The sequence below is a fragment of the Pelophylax lessonae genome (assembly GCF_965119305.1).
Source record: "Pelophylax lessonae genome assembly, chromosome: 8".
NCBI lineage: Eukaryota > Metazoa > Chordata > Amphibia > Anura > Ranidae > Pelophylax > Pelophylax lessonae.
The window spans coordinates 194,321,186-194,339,168 of NC_138775.1; positions in this window are offsets into that span (position 1 = coordinate 194,321,186).

A 17,983-nucleotide genomic window follows, 5' to 3' on the forward strand; every position below is an offset into this window, starting at 1 on the left:
ACTACATTGAAGGGGGCATGTACGCTGGTCACTGCATTGAAGGGGGCATGTACGCTGGTCACTGCATTGAAGGGGGCATGTACGCTGGTCACTACATTGAAGGGGGCATGTATGCTGGTCACTGCATTGAAGGGGGCATGTACGCTGGTCACTGCATTGAAGGGGGCATGTACGCTGGTCACTGCATTGAAGGGGGCATGTACGCTGGTCACTACATTGAAGGGGGCATGTACGCTGGTCACTACATTGAAGGGGGCATGTACTCTGGTCACTACATTGAAGGGGGCATGTACGCTGGTCACTGCTTTGAAGCGGGCATGTACGCTGGTCACTGCATTGAAGGGGGCATGTACGCTGGTCACTGCATTGAAGGGGGCATGTACGCTGGTCACTGCATTGAAGGGGGCATGTACGCTGGTCTCTGCATTGAAGGAGGCATGTACGCTGGTCTCTGCATTGAAGGGGGCATGTACGCTGGTCTCTGCATTGAAGGGGGCATGTATGCTGGTCTCTGCATTGAAGGGGGCACGCTGGTCAGTGTTTTGAAGGGGGCACGCTGGTCACTGTGCATTGAAAGGGGGCACGCTGGTCACTGTGCATTGAAAGGGGGCACGCTGGTCTCTCTGCATTGAAAGGGGGCACACCTACCCATACCTTAATTACTGAAGGCCCCTTTCACACTTTTGCGACCTCAAAGTCACGCAATTTTTTACAGCGTTTCTTGCCGCAAAGCAATGCCTATTACATTTTTCTGTGCGCGCCCCCCCCCCCCCCCCCCAAAAAAAAAAAAAAATTTTTGAGCACCAGCCGCCACTGCTACCTACCTACAAGATAACATGGGCACCATGTTATAAACGCTTGCCAACCACTTAGCAGTATTGCAAATGGGAAAAAGAAAGGCATGCAGGAGGCGGCCAACCACTCCTCAATTTCCTTTGAAAAAGTTATCCACAGCAGTTTGCTTTTTTTTTTTTGATTGGTGGCTTTGGGGTAATACAGTTCTTATGTAAAACATAAGTGATAAAGAATGCTCTTGAAAAGCTGATTCTAGACCAGGGGTCCCCAAACAACTGGTCAGTTTACTATCCTTTAGATTTTAGGGGCCGGACTGTGCTCAATGGGAGTAAACAATGCCTCAGGCTTGGTGGTCTGTGAGATTAAGTAAAAAATACATAGCGCCTGTTATCAGTAGGAGGAATATTCCACTCAACATTGATATTAGTATTGTAATGAATAGTGCCCTCATTTTTGGTGTCATTGGGTGAAATGATGCCTCGCAGTTGCCTCACAGTTGGTGTCAGTGGGAAAAATAGTACCCCAAGGATCGGATAAGTGCAAGCAGAAGGTCGAAGTTTGGAAATCACTATTCTACACAAACATTCAGTTGTTAATTGTATTCCCACCATGACAGTAAGTCCAAGGCAAACAATTCCCTGTGATGAAGTCTGATATGACCACCCCCTGTGACAAAGTCAGATATGACAAAACGCATTAGAGCATTGTTACACAGCAACCAGATGTGACATCAGGAGAACAAGTGAGGAGTACCTAGCAGCTGGGGGTGGAGGTGGTGAGATCACTGCAGGATCGTTACCTGGCACCATTTTATGTTCAATGCGTGTTATATTTGGTTTTAAACACGAGTGTATTTCTTTTAAAATAAAATTAGCTTACGGTTGGAGGTAATACACTATTGGAGGCTATTTTTGTTCTCTTTCTTCTGCATATGCTTGTTAAAATGAGAATTGATGAAAGCATTAAGGCATTTGGAGATTGAGCTTTGATTTTTCTGAATGGAGTTGAAAACCTTTTTAGCGCTACTGCCACTCCTGAGAATGAATGGCAATTAGGTCTGGTCAGTGTTACTCTAAAGGGAGCGGGACACATCTTTGTCACTTTGGTGGTGGATTCAAGGTGCCTCATTTCCAGCAAGAATCAACACTTGTGTGACACTTATATGGACTTTTACTTTAAAGGAGTTGTAAAGACAAAAGGTATTTTATCTTAAAACATTCTATTCAAGATAACAAAAACTTTCTGGTTGTAGCAGCCCCCCCAGCACCCCTTAATACTTACCTAAACCAGATCTCTGTCCAGCGATGTCCATGAGTCCCTTGGTCGTCCAGGACTCTCCCTCCTGATTGGCTGAGACACAGCAGCGGTGCCATTGGCTCCTGCGGCTGTCATTCAAAGTCAGTCAGCAAATCGGGAGAGGGGGCAGGGCCGAATGGCAACTCCGTGTCTGAATGGACAGATCGAGCTGCAGCTTGGCTCGGATGCCCCCATAGCGAAATGCTTGCTTTGGGGGCACTCGACTGAAGGAATGGGCCAGGAGCTGCAAAGAGGGACCCAAGAAGAGGAGGATCTGGGCTGAACTGTGCAATAAACAGAGCAGGTAAGTATAACATGTTTGTTATTTAAAAAAAACACACACTTTACAATCACTTTAAGGACTTACACAAAATTACTGCAGACCAGTGCAAAAAGCAAGGTCCATAAAGACCTGGATGAGCAAGTTTGGAGTGAAGGAACTTGACTGGCCTGCACAGAGTCCTGACCTCAACCTGATAGACCACCTTTGGGATGAATTAGAGGGGAGACTGCGAGCCAGGCCTTCTCGTCCAACGTCAGTGCCTGACCTCACAAATGCGCTTCTGGAAGAATGGTCAAACATTCCCATAGACACACTCCTAAACCTTGTGGACAGACTTCCCAGAAGAGTTGAAGCTGTTATAGCTGCAAAGGGTGGGCCAACTCAATATTGAACCCTGCGGACTAAGACTGGGATGCCATTAAAGTTAATCTGTGTGTTAAGTCCCAATACTTTTGGTAACATAGTGTATTTTTACATTGATTTTTGTTTTCATTTAGTTGTTGGTTTGTTTGTGCTACTGTGGATTATTATTAGTGTGTCACTGATAATTACTTCACCTTTTTTATATAATTTTGAAATTAAATAGCAGCACAAGTAATATTATTACTGAGTATTGCATTGGATTATTTTATACAGCGCGGTGGAGCCTTAAAAGCAGGATGAGCACAGACAACAAAATATTTTATTTTAAGTAAAACTCCAATTTTGCTTGTAAATACATTCCCATCCAGATGAGCTTTAGACATTGCAGGGATTTTAATAAACTTTTTATGACTCCTACCTTTTTCTGTCTTTTTATTCTTTAATTTTTTAAGTAGATTTTATTGGTGAAATGAGCAGTACAAAAGAATAACAATGTATCAAGAACATTTTACATTGAGGTAACAGTGCAAACAATAAAGGTACTAGTGCGCAAATATGCCAAACTAAGTGGGGCGGCACAGTGGTGTAGTGGTTAGCACTTTCACCTAACAGCAAGAGGGACGCTGGTTTGAATCCCAACCACGACACCACCTGCCTGGAGTTTGCATGTTCTCCCTGTGCCTGCGTGGGCTTCCCCTGGGCACCCCAGTTTTCTCCCATACTCCAAAGACATGCTGGTAGGCTAATTGGATTCTGTATAAAAAATTGGCCTTACTATGTATGTATGAATGTGAGTTAGGGACCTTAGATTGTACGCTCCTTGAGGGCAGGGACTGATGTGAAAGTGCAATATGTAAATGTATATGTACCTGTGTAAATTAACAGCGCTATATAAGTACCTGAAATAATAATGGGAGAGGGGGGCGAAGTGGAAGGACAACAAGGAAAAGGACCCAGAAAATTGAGGTAATCATACAAATCAAGCTTTTTCGCTTTTTCTGTCTTAGTGAACTTGATGTTTGCCAAATTATTGGCAATGTTACACTAGCGATCCTTATGCTAGCGAGAATTCGCCAGACAGGATCACCAAAAATTCAGAGAGGTAACATACCTGGCTTTGTAGGTGTCATTCACTGACTTTGGCGTCAAGGCTTTGATCCCTCGCTGACAAAAAAAACAATACAAAACTTCATTCACTAGCAAGAGAGCCCCATTTCGTTCCTCCAGGAGGTGAGGGAGCTACACACGCAAGCGAGTGTTTTGACATTGCGTTTACGTGCTGATGTCACGCCAATGCTTCCAGTCCAAAACTTCGCCATCACTTGTTTATCTTTCCTTGTATTAGACCCCGTTCACACTGAGGCGACGCTACTGGCCGGGGCGACCTCACAGGTCGCGGTGCGCAGCTCGCACCGCGACCTCGGAGAGGCCGGCACGGACTTCATATCATTGAAGTCAGACCAGGTCGCTCCAGTGGGAACGGGGTCTTAGGGATGTTATTTACAATTTATGGTCATTAATAAAATACTACACTAGAATTCACTGCTGTTGCTCCAATTCCTCCCTAGACAAGCAACTTTGGTCATCTTGTGCCCTCTAGTGGCCAAGATTGAGAAGGTTCTTAATAAAGGGAGTTTGCGCTCAAAACAATGGTATAGCCACATTTTTAGCTCCATGTGCTGCATTCATAGCAAGCTGAATGACTGGTGAGTGCATATTGGTGGAAGACTGATATGCTTCACATGCAGATGATGATCCGTTTAATATACAGATGTTTAAGAGGTAGATGAATCAAAAAGCAAAAACTTGGTTGAAGTGTTGGTACTTTTTTTTTTATTTCTTTCTATATTTATCGAAATGGTGGAGGCATCAAAACACACACTTGAATGAACTGTTGGAACTCTATTTATATATTTTTATTGAACGTTTGGATACAAAATTGGAGCACTTGGATTTATTGCATCACATAAAAGATATTTTCCTGGCACAGCAATAGGTTGTGGCTCCACCCCCACAACCTGATCAAACTGGTTAACTACAAATCAAAGACAGACCCAGCTCACAGAATTCCCTTTTTTTGTACTCACCTGAAGAGGACTGGAGGTGCGAGGGATCCCTTAACGCTTGTCACCCCAACCAGGTTCAGCTTCTCCTGGGTGGAAGTCCTTCCTGTAGTGTACAGCCTCTAAATGAGCTATATGGTTGAAACTCCATTCTGGTGGTGCATGCTTGTCAAATAAAGCTTTAAAATAAGTTTTGGGGAAAGGGACAGCATTTTTTTTTTGCTTTCCCCATCTTCTCTACGTGCTTTTCTGCACCTGTCTGTGTTGTGGGCATTTGAGATTTCCAAGGTGGCTGCAGCAGTGCAAGGCCGAGGAAATCGTGGACAGTGCTGGAGAGAGATGGGGCTCAGGTAAGTATTAGGGGGTGCTGGGGCGGCTGCTACACACAGGTTTTTTTTTTATCATAATGCAAAGAATGCATTCAGCTAAAGAAACTTTCTGACTTTACAACTCCTTTAGGTTTTTTACCTTCATATATAGAATACATGAAGGTTAAAATAAAACCTTGTGTGCAGCATCTCCCTTCCCCCCAGCTCCCCTAATACTTACTTGAGCCCTATCTCAATCCAGCGATGAGCACAAGAGCCTCGGCTCTCTGGGGACTGCCGCTCTTTATTGGCTGAGACAGCAGCGGAAGCCATTGGCTTACGCAGCTGTCTATCACAGCCAGTGAGCCAATGAGAGAGGGGGCAGGGGGGCAAGGCCGAGTCACAGCTTTATCTGTGAACAGACAGCAGTGGCTTGGAAGCCCCATAGCACCCGGCTTGAGAAAGGGGCCAGCAGAGTTGGCAGGGAACCCAATAAGAGGAGAATTGGAGCCGCTCTGTGCAAAACCACTTCACAGAGAAGGCAAGTAGAATGTATTTTTTAAAACATAGGCCCACTTTAAAGTAAACCAGTTAAAACCTAGTTATATTTAAAACAGTATCCCCCTGAGAGTGATGAAGCGCTGAAAAAAAAAAAGCACTAGATTTTTGTCTTACCATAAAATTATTTTCTCTGAGGTTCATTGACAGACACAGCTCCATCTCTTTGACCCGCAGGTTATGCTTCTCTTGCAAGGAGTAAGACAATAGGCAGAAAAAGAGTTACCAAAAGTCAACAAAGCTTAACTATGCCTATGGGGCAGCCCCAGGAGGAATACTCCCAATTTCTGCTCTAGGATCTCAGTTTTGTAACAAGCAGTGTCAGAAGAATACATAACTCCACTGAGGGGTGGGTGCTGTGTCTGTCAATGAACATCCGAGAAAAGGATTTTACGGTAAGACCAAAATCCAGTTTTTGTTCATTGACAGACACAGCTCCATATCTTTGACCCGCGGGACGTCCAAAGCAGAGTCAACATAAGGGGTGGGAAGAACACGGCAATAAATATACTTCCCAAAGGCTAAACATAGCCAACCAGGTAAAATAGGTGTGCTCCAGTTGTTCCTGGTTGAGCTCCTGACCAAAAAGTACACCCTCAAAGAGGACTAATCCTCTCCAACAGCAGCCTGCAAACCTTTGCAGCCAAAAAGAGGCATCCTCAGATGCCAACGCATCCACCTTCTAAAAAATGAGAATGTGCACGGACGATCAGGAGGCCGTCTTGCAAAACTGCACCAATGACACCTGACAATGGAAGCCCCAAGAGGCACTAAGCACCCATGTAAAATGCGCCATACCGAAGGAAAGGAGGATCCTGACCCTTAATGGAATAAGCCTGCACCACCGCCTGCCTATCCATCTAGAAATGGTCGCAGCAAACCCGGTCAGCCCCTACCAGGATCCATCCGTAAGGACAAATAGGGAATCCGAATTTCGGAACGACTCAGTCATCGCCAGGTACACCCCGATTGCTCCAGCCACATCCAAAGAATGTAAGGCAAGCTCTTTAGGGTGCTAAGACTTTTTGTAAATGGAAACCAGAAATGACTTCAGGAAGGAGCGACTGGCAGAGCCGAAGCACCACTATCTCTGTGAACCACCAAGTAAGGTGAACGACAAGACAAGCTGCCAACTCGGACACCCTACGTGCAGAAGAAAAAGCCACCAAGAAGACTACCTTCTGGGACATGTAAGCAGAGGAATCTTGTGAATATTTTCCAACAGCGGTTACCGAAGAACCGACAGCACCAAGTTGAGAGCCAAGCGGCAAACCTCCCGAACAAAGGTCTGAACCACCGAAAACATAGCCAAAGGACGATGAAAGAAAACCGCCAAGGCTGAACCTGGCCCTCGGTGGTACCCAAGGCCAGATTGCTGCTAAACATCTCGTTTGAGGAAAGCCAAACTGAGTCACCGAAAAGAAGCAGGAGTGAACCCCAAGAGATTCACATTCGCAAAGTACGCTCTTCAAATGCGATGGATACATAGAAGTAGATTTACTAGCTTACAGCAGCGTGGGAATCACAGATTCAGACAACCCCCTAGCCTTCAGCACCTGGCTTCCGACAGCCAAGCCATTAAAGCCAGCGACTGTAGAGCAAGATGGAAGATTGGCCCTTGAGCCATCAGATCTGCTCTAAGAGGAAGTCTCCAAGGAGCATCAGCAATCAATCGTATCAGATCTGCGTACCAAGACCAGCCAGGCCCGTCTGGAGCCACTAGGATGGCCATAACCCCTTCTGCCTGGAGCCTACGCAGGAGTCTCGGCAGAAGTTCTAGAAGAGGAAAGACGTAAATCAGATGACACTGGACCCAAAAGGAGCCACCGGTGCTTTTGTGGCATTGGCCAGAGGATTCAGAGACCGTGCCACAAACCCAAACACCTTCCAACACATGCCAACAGGATCCCCTCAGGAGTTACCCACCAGAGACAACTGATGAAACACCTCTGCAGGACACCCTGAGCACATTCCATGCCAATAAGACACCACCGCACTCGGACAGGCTGGCATCCGTGGTGATCACCATCCAGTACAGGGGAAGGAAGATTTATCCTGTTAAAGGGCCGGAGAGCGAAGCCACCGAATCAGGGACCTTCTTGTAAACTGGCTCAACAGGATCAGATTGTATAGAGACTGTGGATTCTTGCCCCACATGGCAAGAATCTCTCTTTGCAGAGGTCTCGTGTGGAAAGTTTTTTGAAACTTGTCCCATGGGAGGAACACCCTGGCTGAGGCCGAGGCCAGAACAGACACAGATAGTCTAACTAGGTGGACGGAACCAGAGCCAATACCTAGAAATGCAATTTTCAACTGAACTCCTGCAGAGTCCCCACAGTAATCTCTAGGTTTTCCTTCAGAGCAGTCGGAGACTCTGCTCGCAGAAGATCATCCAGGTACTCCGGTATCGCAATTCCCCGCTGGCACAAAAATGCCAACACCTGGGCCAACACTTGCGAAAACCAGAGGGGTTGAGGTGAGACCTCTTGATAATGCTCCTTGCCCACAGCAAGCGGAGGAAGCGCATATGACAGACATATATTGGAATAGGAAGGTAAGCGTCCTTAATATCGATAGAGGCCAGAAGATCCCCCTGATGTAGGGATGCCAATACCATACGAATGGACTCAATTAGAAACATCTGTAACAGCAACAAAGCGTTTCAGAGCTTGAAATCCAAGATTGGATCAACCTCGCTTTCCTTCCTGGGACCTGCAAACATGAAACAAACGTTCCGAGATCTGAGACCGAAACAATCACCCCTTTTACTAGCAAGTCTTGCACCGCCCCGTAGAGACCTGGCAGGCGGTCTGGGGATAAGCGCAGGTTGGAAGGAAAGAAACTCTCTGGTGGAGAAGACCGAAAACTTGTTCTTGTAGCCAGAATGAATCAGCTCGTGGACCCACTTGTCTTGAATCACGGAGATCCACGGGTCCGGAAAGAAACGCAGATGTCCTCTCCCTACCCCAGATACGGGTGAGAGTGCCCCTTCAGGCAGAAGGGGTGTTTGTCTGCAGGTCTGGAAGGACCCGCTCTCGACATACCAGACCAGGTCCTCATGGAACCTACAGAGGGGGTCTTTCCAGGGAGGCTCCCACAGAGGATTTCCCACAAAGGTAAGATCACATAAGGCCATCTGGAAAGTCTTGTCCGCAGACCAGCATTTTAACCATATCATGCGCCGAAGGATCATTGCTGTCATGCACAGCCCAGAAACTAAGGGAGCCGCAACCAGAGAGGCATCACAGACTAACTGCAACCCCTGGACCAACTAGTCTCCTCCTGCGTTGCAGAGCTGGTAATCTGTTCCCCCTCCAGATCCTGGCGCAAAAGCTTTGCCCACTTGGGAAAGTCAGGGACACCATGCTATGGTGAGCACCGGCCTAAGGACCGAACCGGACACAGAAAACATGTGACGGACCAAAGTCTCTGCTCTCCCGTCAAAAGGATCTTCTAAAAACCGGAGACTCCTCCACCGAAAATAGGGCAAAATTATTCAGCCTGGAGACCTGAGCCACAGGGGGGGACTGCCCACGTACTCAACAGAGACTCTTCAAGGGACACCATCTATCAAAACGCTTAGGCACCGCCATATTGCGTTTAGAACTCCCGACTCACGACAATTTTGTAACAGTAGGTGGGAACAGGGAAATACCTTTGCCGCTTTAGGGGATCTGCAGGCTCCAAGGGGACCGGCGGCTCTGACGCCGCATCCCCCATGTATGAAGTTCTCCTGCAACGATACAATCAGTGCACCCACCAGCGCCCTAGCATGTGCAGTAAAAGAGGAATCATCCTCAGCATCATAGCACCCGAAGTGCGTGGATGCAGACCCAGTAGAGTCGCTTTATGCTAAGCTCACCCTGAGAACATAAGCAGGGGAGGTAGCCGACCACAGTCCCTCAAGGAGACGCCAGCTAAAGGTCCACAAAAGGACCACCTATTAGACCTAAGGGTCGCCCTCCATAGAGGACATAGTCTCCTAGAAAGGGGAAGAGGGGGCCCACCGTGACGCAGACGTGCAGGCAGGAGCATCCTCACACAATAATGGCTGCTTCACTTGGAAAAAAAAAATGCAGCGCCCCCCGGTTCAAGGGAGTCGCCAGGCAGACCATGTGTCCACCCCCCTGAGGGAGGGGGGGAGGCAGACACCTTTTCGCTGCTCCATCAACCCGGTCAGCAGCCCAAACAGCCTGGTCATCAGCTTCAGACAGCTTGGTTAGCAGCTCGGACAGCCAGCCGCAAGTAGTCCGCAAAACCACAACCTAAATTTGGGGCCCAATCTGGCCTCGTGAGTCTGCCGGTAGCTCTGTTAGCTTGATCAGTCACCTGAACAGCCAGCTGCATCAGCCACGAGTAGGCGGCAAAGCCGCGGTCCCAACTTTCGGCCCGACCTGGCAGCGTGAGGCGCGCATCCGTCAGCAGCACCGTTCACCATATCAGCAGCTCGGACAGCCTGGTTAGTCACTCGGACAGAAGGGGAGACAGCGCTCAATATTAACTGTGTATGTCAAAACCACAATTCACAAAATAAATAATGGTTGGGTTCTACATAAAGTGACTGTGCAACTATAAATAGCTATAAAACAACTTATAGTCCATTTATAAAGTGCAAGTGCAGCAAACAAATTTGCTTTGCTGCACAGACTTTATAAATGGACTATAAGTTGTTTTATTCCTATTTATAGTTGCACAGTCACTTTATGTAGAACCCAACCATTATTTATTTTGTGAATTGTGGTTTTGACATACACAGTTAATATTGAGCGCTGTCTCCCCTTCTGTTTTATATTCACTAGCACTTTGTGTTTTCTTTGACTAGCTGCTCAATGTTTTGAATGTATATATATATATTTTTTGAAAAATTTTTCAACATTTAATTATTTAATGAATTAACTTCTTGGATCAACCTAATTTATAATAATTTATTTCACCAGTCCGAGGCGCGTTCACGTGAGTATTAACAACAGTTACCCACACCCCCTTTTCTTTCAGTCACTCGGACAGCCTGGTCAGGCACCCGGACAGCTGAGAGTAGGCCGTGGACTACATTTTCGGCCCAATCCAGCCACGTTAGGCACAGACCTGATAAGACATCTGCTCCCCCCCAGTCCAATAACCACCACAGAGAGCCTAGAGGACATTCTCAAAACAAATCGCATAAACAGGAAATGCAAAGATGGAATAAATTCAAATTGCACACACAAAAAGTGCTATTAGTGACAACACCTAATAAATAGGCTCAAAGGGCGTGAGAGGTAGGCTAATCAAGTGAAAAAAAAGAGGTAGATATAAACATAAGTGCTGAGTGAGAAAATATAAATAATTCCACAAGCAACTAGATGTTGCAAGAAATTAATGCGATTTGCGATCCAAAGTCGCATAAACATAAATGCAAAAAAGGATAAATAGATAAGTAAATCCGAATCGCACATACAAAGTGCTCAAAATAAAGTGTCCAATTTAACGCACAATTGCGCGGTCGTGCGACGCTGTACCTAAACGAATTTGACGTCCTTTTTTTTTCCACAAACAGAGCTTTCTTTTGTGGTATTTGATCACCTGTGCGATTTTTTGATCACGCGCTATAAACAAAAAAATAGCGTCAATTTTGCAAAAATAGCAATATTTTTCACATTTTTTTATATGAAATTCCCCCAAAAAAAAATGTAAAAATCTAAATTTTTAAAAATTTTCGGCCAATTTGTTTTATGCTACCTATGTTTGGTAAAAAAAAAATCGCAAAAAGCGTATTTTGATTGGTTTGCGCAAAAGTTATCGCGTTTACTAACAAAGGGAAAGATTTTTGTCATTTTTGTTGTTTTTTTTTTAACGCGTAATGGCGGCGATCTGCGATTTTTTTTGCGGTACTGCGACATTGCGGCGGACAGATCGGACCCTTGACTGACATTTTTGACACTTTTGGGGTTACCAGTGACATTTCTACAGTAATCAGTGCTATACATATGCACTGTTACTGTAAAAATACACTGGTAGTGAAGGGGTTAACTTTATTTGGAAGGGAGGGGCTGTGTGTGTCCCTAGGGGCGTGGTTTCTACTGTGATTGGCTGTGGCTCTAGCTGTAAGGACACTGATCAACGGATCTACATACCAGATCCGTTTTATCAGTGTCTTTGCAGCGAGGAGAATGACAGGCAGTTTGTTTACACAAGTCCGTGACCACGCGGGAGCGGGGGGGCGCGCGCTCGCTCCCTAGACCCTCACAAGCAAGCAACGTAGCCCTACGTTAGTTTGCCTGTGAGGGGCTGACCGCCGACGTAGATAGTCGTGCGGCGGTCGGCAAGTGGTTAAATATAGGCTTAAACAAAATGAGCGGCAGGCACCCTGTGGTGGCCGGCTGGCAGGTACAGTCAGGCAGGGCCTGTGGCTGGCTGGTAGGCCTGTGGGTGTGTAGGACTGGGTGGCTGGCACCAGGGCAGCCGCGGCAGACAACGTGCACTGTGTCTGACTGGTCACTGTACTGCGATTTTGATAGAACTAGAAGATCGCTCACTGTCCTGACCGACCGTGCACAGCATGCAGACTCCAGTGTGGCCACGGTGGGTAAAACAGACTGCAACAAGGCTGAGGGATGCAGGCTATGAAGGCCGCAGAAGCTGCAGTGCGCAACATACGCAATGACATCACGGCAATATTGTTAAATCCAAAGGCCTATTCCAATCTATCAGGGAAAGTGCACATGGGCCCTCGCTATATCGGTGTTGCCGATAATCGGTCGATCTCTAGTCCGCATTATATGCCACAAAGGCGCATGGGGAAGAAAGACAAGATTGTCTCCTTCGCAGTGCCAGCCTCAACGTGTGCCTTATTCTGTGTCAACCAATATTCCAGATTACGGGCTTCCACTATATTGGCCATGGCTGGTTTAAGGTTTCCCCAAAGAGTCCCATGGCTTTTTGAGGAGCAAATCTGCCCTCTTATCCATGGGATCAGGAAGAGAACCCACATCCTCAAAGGCTATGTCTAGTGACCCACGAGAAAGCTGCGTCTAGTTTGGGATACTTATTCCAAACCAACACGTCCTCTTTGGAAAAAATGGAACCTTCTTTTCAGGGCCCTGGAAAAGAAAGGTTTTTTTTACTCTAGATCTCGCCATTCTCCCTTAACAGCATCTATCAGGACCTCATGTACCGGGAAGACGCTTTGGCTTGCCTAAACCCAAGTACATTTGATCATGAAGGGACAAGGTCTTCTGAATTCCTAAAGTGGCGTGGATAGCCCCTAAAAGATCCACCTCTTCAAGGGTTAACATATCTAGAAGCTCTGGTGGATTCGCCATCCAACCTCTCTGCTTCTGACTCCCCCTGGGAATCTGGAGGTGTGCTATTGCACTCTTCCCTCCGATTTTCAGAACCCGCTAGTGTTTCCCTACTTGTAGAGGGTACTACCGGTGGGGGTGGAGCATTATCTTGCTGTTCCAACTGGGGGAAACTGAAAGTTTGGAAACAAGTCCTTAACCACTTCCATACCACCTCATTGTAAAATGACGGCGGCAGGAAGGCTTTACCGATCTGGGCCGACGTCATGACGGCAGCCCAATCTCGCCACTACTGCGCACCTCCGAGGGGTGCGCAGCACAGCGATCAGGGATGAGGCTCGTCCCCCAGACATAGCCAATGAAATTGGCTGTTTACCACGTGATCGGCTATGTCAATCACAGCTCCAGCGCGAGCCGCTCGTACTCCCCTCAATGCGTGCCCCCCGGGGGGCGCAGTGTGGCGATCAGGGACGAGGCTCGTCCCACAGACAGAGCCCATCCTCGATCTAGGTAAAGAGCCAATGAAATTGGCTTTTTACCACGTGAGGGGCTGTCAATCACAGAGAACACAGTAACTAGCTGTCAAAGTGTTCTCCTCCTCACACACTGATCCTGTGTGAGAAGGAGATTGTGGTAACAGCTAGTTACCAATTACAGTGCACCCCTAAAACACACCGATTGCCCCCCCCCCCAATAAAGAGGACCTGTCACTAGCCCATCAAAGTACCCGAGTACCTGTCATCAGCCCACCAGAGTACTCTGAGTACCCGTCTCCCGCCCATCTGAGTACCTGTCATCAGAGTACCCATCTGCAGCCCCATCAGAGTACCCATCTGCAGCCCATGCCTCCTAGATTATGTGTTGGGGTGTTTGCTTTCCAAAATGGGCTGTGTTAAAGTCTCACATGTGGTATCGCCATACTCAGGAGGAATAGCAGAATGTATTGTGGGGTGAAATTGCAAGCATGCATATACTGGGTGAGAGAAATAACTTGTAATTATGACAATTTTGTGTAAAAAAAAAAAGATTACTTCATTTTCCCAAGAATTCTGGGGAAAAAAAATACAACTTCAAACTCACCATGCCTCTTACTAAATACCCTGGAATGCCTACTTTCCAAAAAGGGGTCATATGGGGGGTATATGTACTGCCCTTACATTTCAGGGCCTCAAGAAATGAGATTGGCCCTCGGTACATTAGGTGTGATCAATTTTCAATGATTGGCACCATAGTTTGTAGACTAAATAACCACTAAATTGGGGTTTTTTTTTTTTTTTATCAAAGATATGTAGAAGTATAAATTCTGGCCCAAATTTAGGAAAAAAATAACTTATTTGGAAAATTTTAAAATAAAAACTAAAACAAAGCGTTTCTCAAAATTTCCGCTCTTTTTTCACTTATATCATAAAAAAAAAAAAAACCCAGTGGTGATTAAATACTACCAAAAGAAAGCTCTATTTGAGTGAAAAAAAATTTGATTGTACATTATCATTCAAAGTGTGAGAGTGCCGAAAGCTGAAAATTGGTCTGGGCAGGAAGGGGGTGTAACTGCTCTGTATGGAAATGGTTAAAGGACTGAAAGGTGCTAGCAAACTCCTTAACTGATGTAGCTAGCTCTGAGTTCTGTACTCCAGTCTGCTCTCTAAGCTATCTAAACACGCTTTGCATAGTGGCCTTGCATGATGGAAATCTCTTCTTAGCATTATGAGGTGACTTGTTTTTTTTTTCCTATCAGAGTAAGGCCCCAGAAAAATCCAACATACTTCACTACAATCTAAGGCCCCCAGCCCTGCACAGCTTGCCCCAAAAGGGTGTTACTAGGGATGACCACCACAAACCTCCCCTTTAAGAGCCATAAGGGAAAACAATTGCAATATGGAGCTGGTGGAAGGGATAACGAACAACCACCCCAGGGTTTCCTTACCTTGTGATGGCTGGTGCTGGTTTCCCCAGGAGTAGTCCCTGAGGCTTGTGCCTCAGACATCTCCCTGGAGTGGCTCACCAAAACGTCTGTGCTGCTGTTCCATCAGCATCCGACTCGGCACCAGCCCATTTTGTCAGGCCTGCACTCCTAGCGTCAACCGGAAGTCACAGTAACGGCGGAAGTGCTCACCCCTATCGGAAGGTACGTCCCATCATCTGGCCTGGCTGCTTAAAGCCTGCCGCAGATCGTGGAGAGCGGACCCCTCAGCCTGGAGGCTCCCTGAGCAGGGCTGGGGTGACAAGTTTATTCGGCCGACAGGTAGGTGGGACTCTTCACCCACGGTCCGCCACCTTTGAGAGAAGCCTGACTCCCTCTGTTAGCTCCAGCCTCCTGGCTGCTTCAGTTAAGGTTCCTTAGACAGTGTCTCCCCCGCTGGAGGAAACACCAGAACTGAGGCAGCCAGCTGGTAGGAAGGCTTAATTCTGATGTTTGGGGCGGTGTTTCCTGAGATGGGAGGAGCCAGGTTTTCTCAAAAGTTGCCTGTCCTGTAACTAGGGATGCACCGAAATGAAAATTCTGGGCCAAAACAGAAAATGCAGGATGCCCTAGGCCGAAAAGGACTTTCCCCCAAATAATTTTAAAATAGAGGGGCATACACCAAAAAAGGCAGCGACGTACACCTGTCGCTGCCATCCTGTCACAGTATATGTACTGTGACGGGATGGCAAGGTTAAATTACCAATGGTATTAGTATTATGCAGCATGAGGGGGGTTAATGTATTGTCACTGCTGGTCACTGATGCATTAGTGACCAACCAGTGGCAGTTAATTAACTGCTTTGTGCTGCATTAGTGCAACCAGTATAAGTGTTAACACTGGTTGCACTAATGCAGCACAAAGGGGTTAATTAACTGCCACTGGTTGGTCACTAATGCATCAGTGACAATACATTAACCCCCTCATGCTGCATAATACTAATACCATTGGTAAGCTCACCTCAGCTTCCCCCCACTGTCAGCGTCCCTCTTGGCAGTAGACCCTCCCCCCCCCCCGCCTCAGCATCCCTCCCCATCCCAAGGATGCAATCTCCTACTCACTCTGCTCCTCCATTGTCCTTCCAGTTTCAAAACACGCGCCTCCGGCCGGCGGCCCACCTCCCTGTGATGTCACTACTACGATCTGTGCATGAATGAACTAACACCGGGCGGGCGAGCGGCCGCTAATAGCTATAACTATGTGAGCGCTTCCCACTTCCCTGTCAGAGGAGATACCCGCATGACAGGGAAGTGAAGCGCTGACATAGTTACAGCTATTAGCGGCCGCTCGCCCGCCGGGTCAGTTCATTCATACACATTGTAGTAGTAGGGACATCATTGATAGGCGGGTGGCTGGCCAGAGGCGGAACTTTTCAAACCTGCACTGCTACCCTCCTCCTTCCTCACGGCGGCCATTAATCTCGGCATTTTTAACCCATTTTCGGCCGAAATGGCATAGGCCCATTTTCGGCCGAAAATTTCGGTGCATCGCTACCTGTAACACAAGGGAAAACTGAAACTGTATTAAGACGTGGTCATACCGAACTATATTCCTGCATAGCTAATTGCTAGGCCCAAGTACTGTCACAAAAGATGGTTGGGCATGCAGGTACCAAATAAAATGATTAGCATCTGACTTAAACCTGAAACTCATGGGATTGGAGAGGTGGATAGGAGCAGAGAAGCTAAAAGCCTGTACACACGGTAAAAAATAGGAAGTAAAATTTCAGCCGATAAACAATCTGCCGATTTTCAGATAGTATAGTGCTTTCAACAGCAGACTACGAATTTTCAAACAAAATCTGGATGTGCAGGCTGTAAAATTTTATCATACGTGAACACAATTTCTGATTTGCTATTTTTTTTCCAGACTAAGGCTCCATGCACACAGGGCGTCATAAAAACGAGCTCCAAAGCAGTTTGACGCCAGGAAAAAGCAGCTGTAAAAACGTGCTTTCAGTAGCTTTTTCCATTAGCGTTATTGCACGTTTGGCCACGGAGCTTTTAGCAGCGTTTTTCTGCCTCCATTCAAAATCAATGGTTCCCTATGGGAGCCTATTGATTTGAATGGAAGTCGCACCTCAAGTCGGATCAAGGTGATCCGACTTGCGCTGTGAGAATCTTGAGGGGGGAACTCCACTCCAAAAATGGGGAAAATGGCATGGGGTTCCCCCCCAGGTTCCAAACCAGGTCCTTCAGGTCTGGTTTGGAATTTGAGGGTAGCCCCCCACGCCGAAAAAACCGGCGTGGGGTCCCCCCCAAAATCCATACCAGACCCTTATCCGAGCATGCAGCCCAGCAGGCCAGGAAAGGGGACGAGCGAGCGGCCCCACCATGGGGGGGTGTGGGTGCTTTGGGGCAGGGGGGCTCTGCACCCCCCACCTCAAAGCACCTTGCCCCCATGTTGATGAGGACAAGGGCCACAACCCTGGCTGGTGGTTGTGGGGGTCTGCGGGCAGGGGGCTCATCGGAATCTGGAAGCCCCCCTTTAACAAGGGGGCCCCCAGATCCTGGACCCCCTCCCTATGTGAATGGGTATGGGGTACACTGTACCCCTACCCATTCACCCCATAAAATGCAGTGTGTGTAAATAATGACAGGAGACGTTTTGGAAAGTTTATTAAAAATCTTCATCCGGTCTTCTCCCTCTCCGATCTTCTGCTCTTGGCTCTTCTTCCTCCGGTCCTCCGACGACGACGTCTCCGGTGATTATGCCGGTCTCTGCAGCTTATTACAGACATAAGGGGCGGGGTCTCCCGATGAAGTCATCTGGCGGCCACGCCCTTAATGGCTATATAATAAGCTGCAGAGACCGGCATAATCACCGGAGACGTCGTCTGAGGACCGGAGGAAGAAGGAGAGCCGACAGCAAAAGAGCAGAAGATCGGAGAGGAGAAGACAAGAAGAGCGGACAGCAAAAGAGCAGAAAACTGGAGAGGCGAAGACAAGTACAGCAAAAGAGCAGATCGGAGAGGGAGAAGACCGGATGAAGATTAATAAACTTTTCAAAACGTCTCCTGTCATTTACACACACTGCCATTTATGGGGTGAATGGGTAGGGGGTCCGGGATCTGGGGG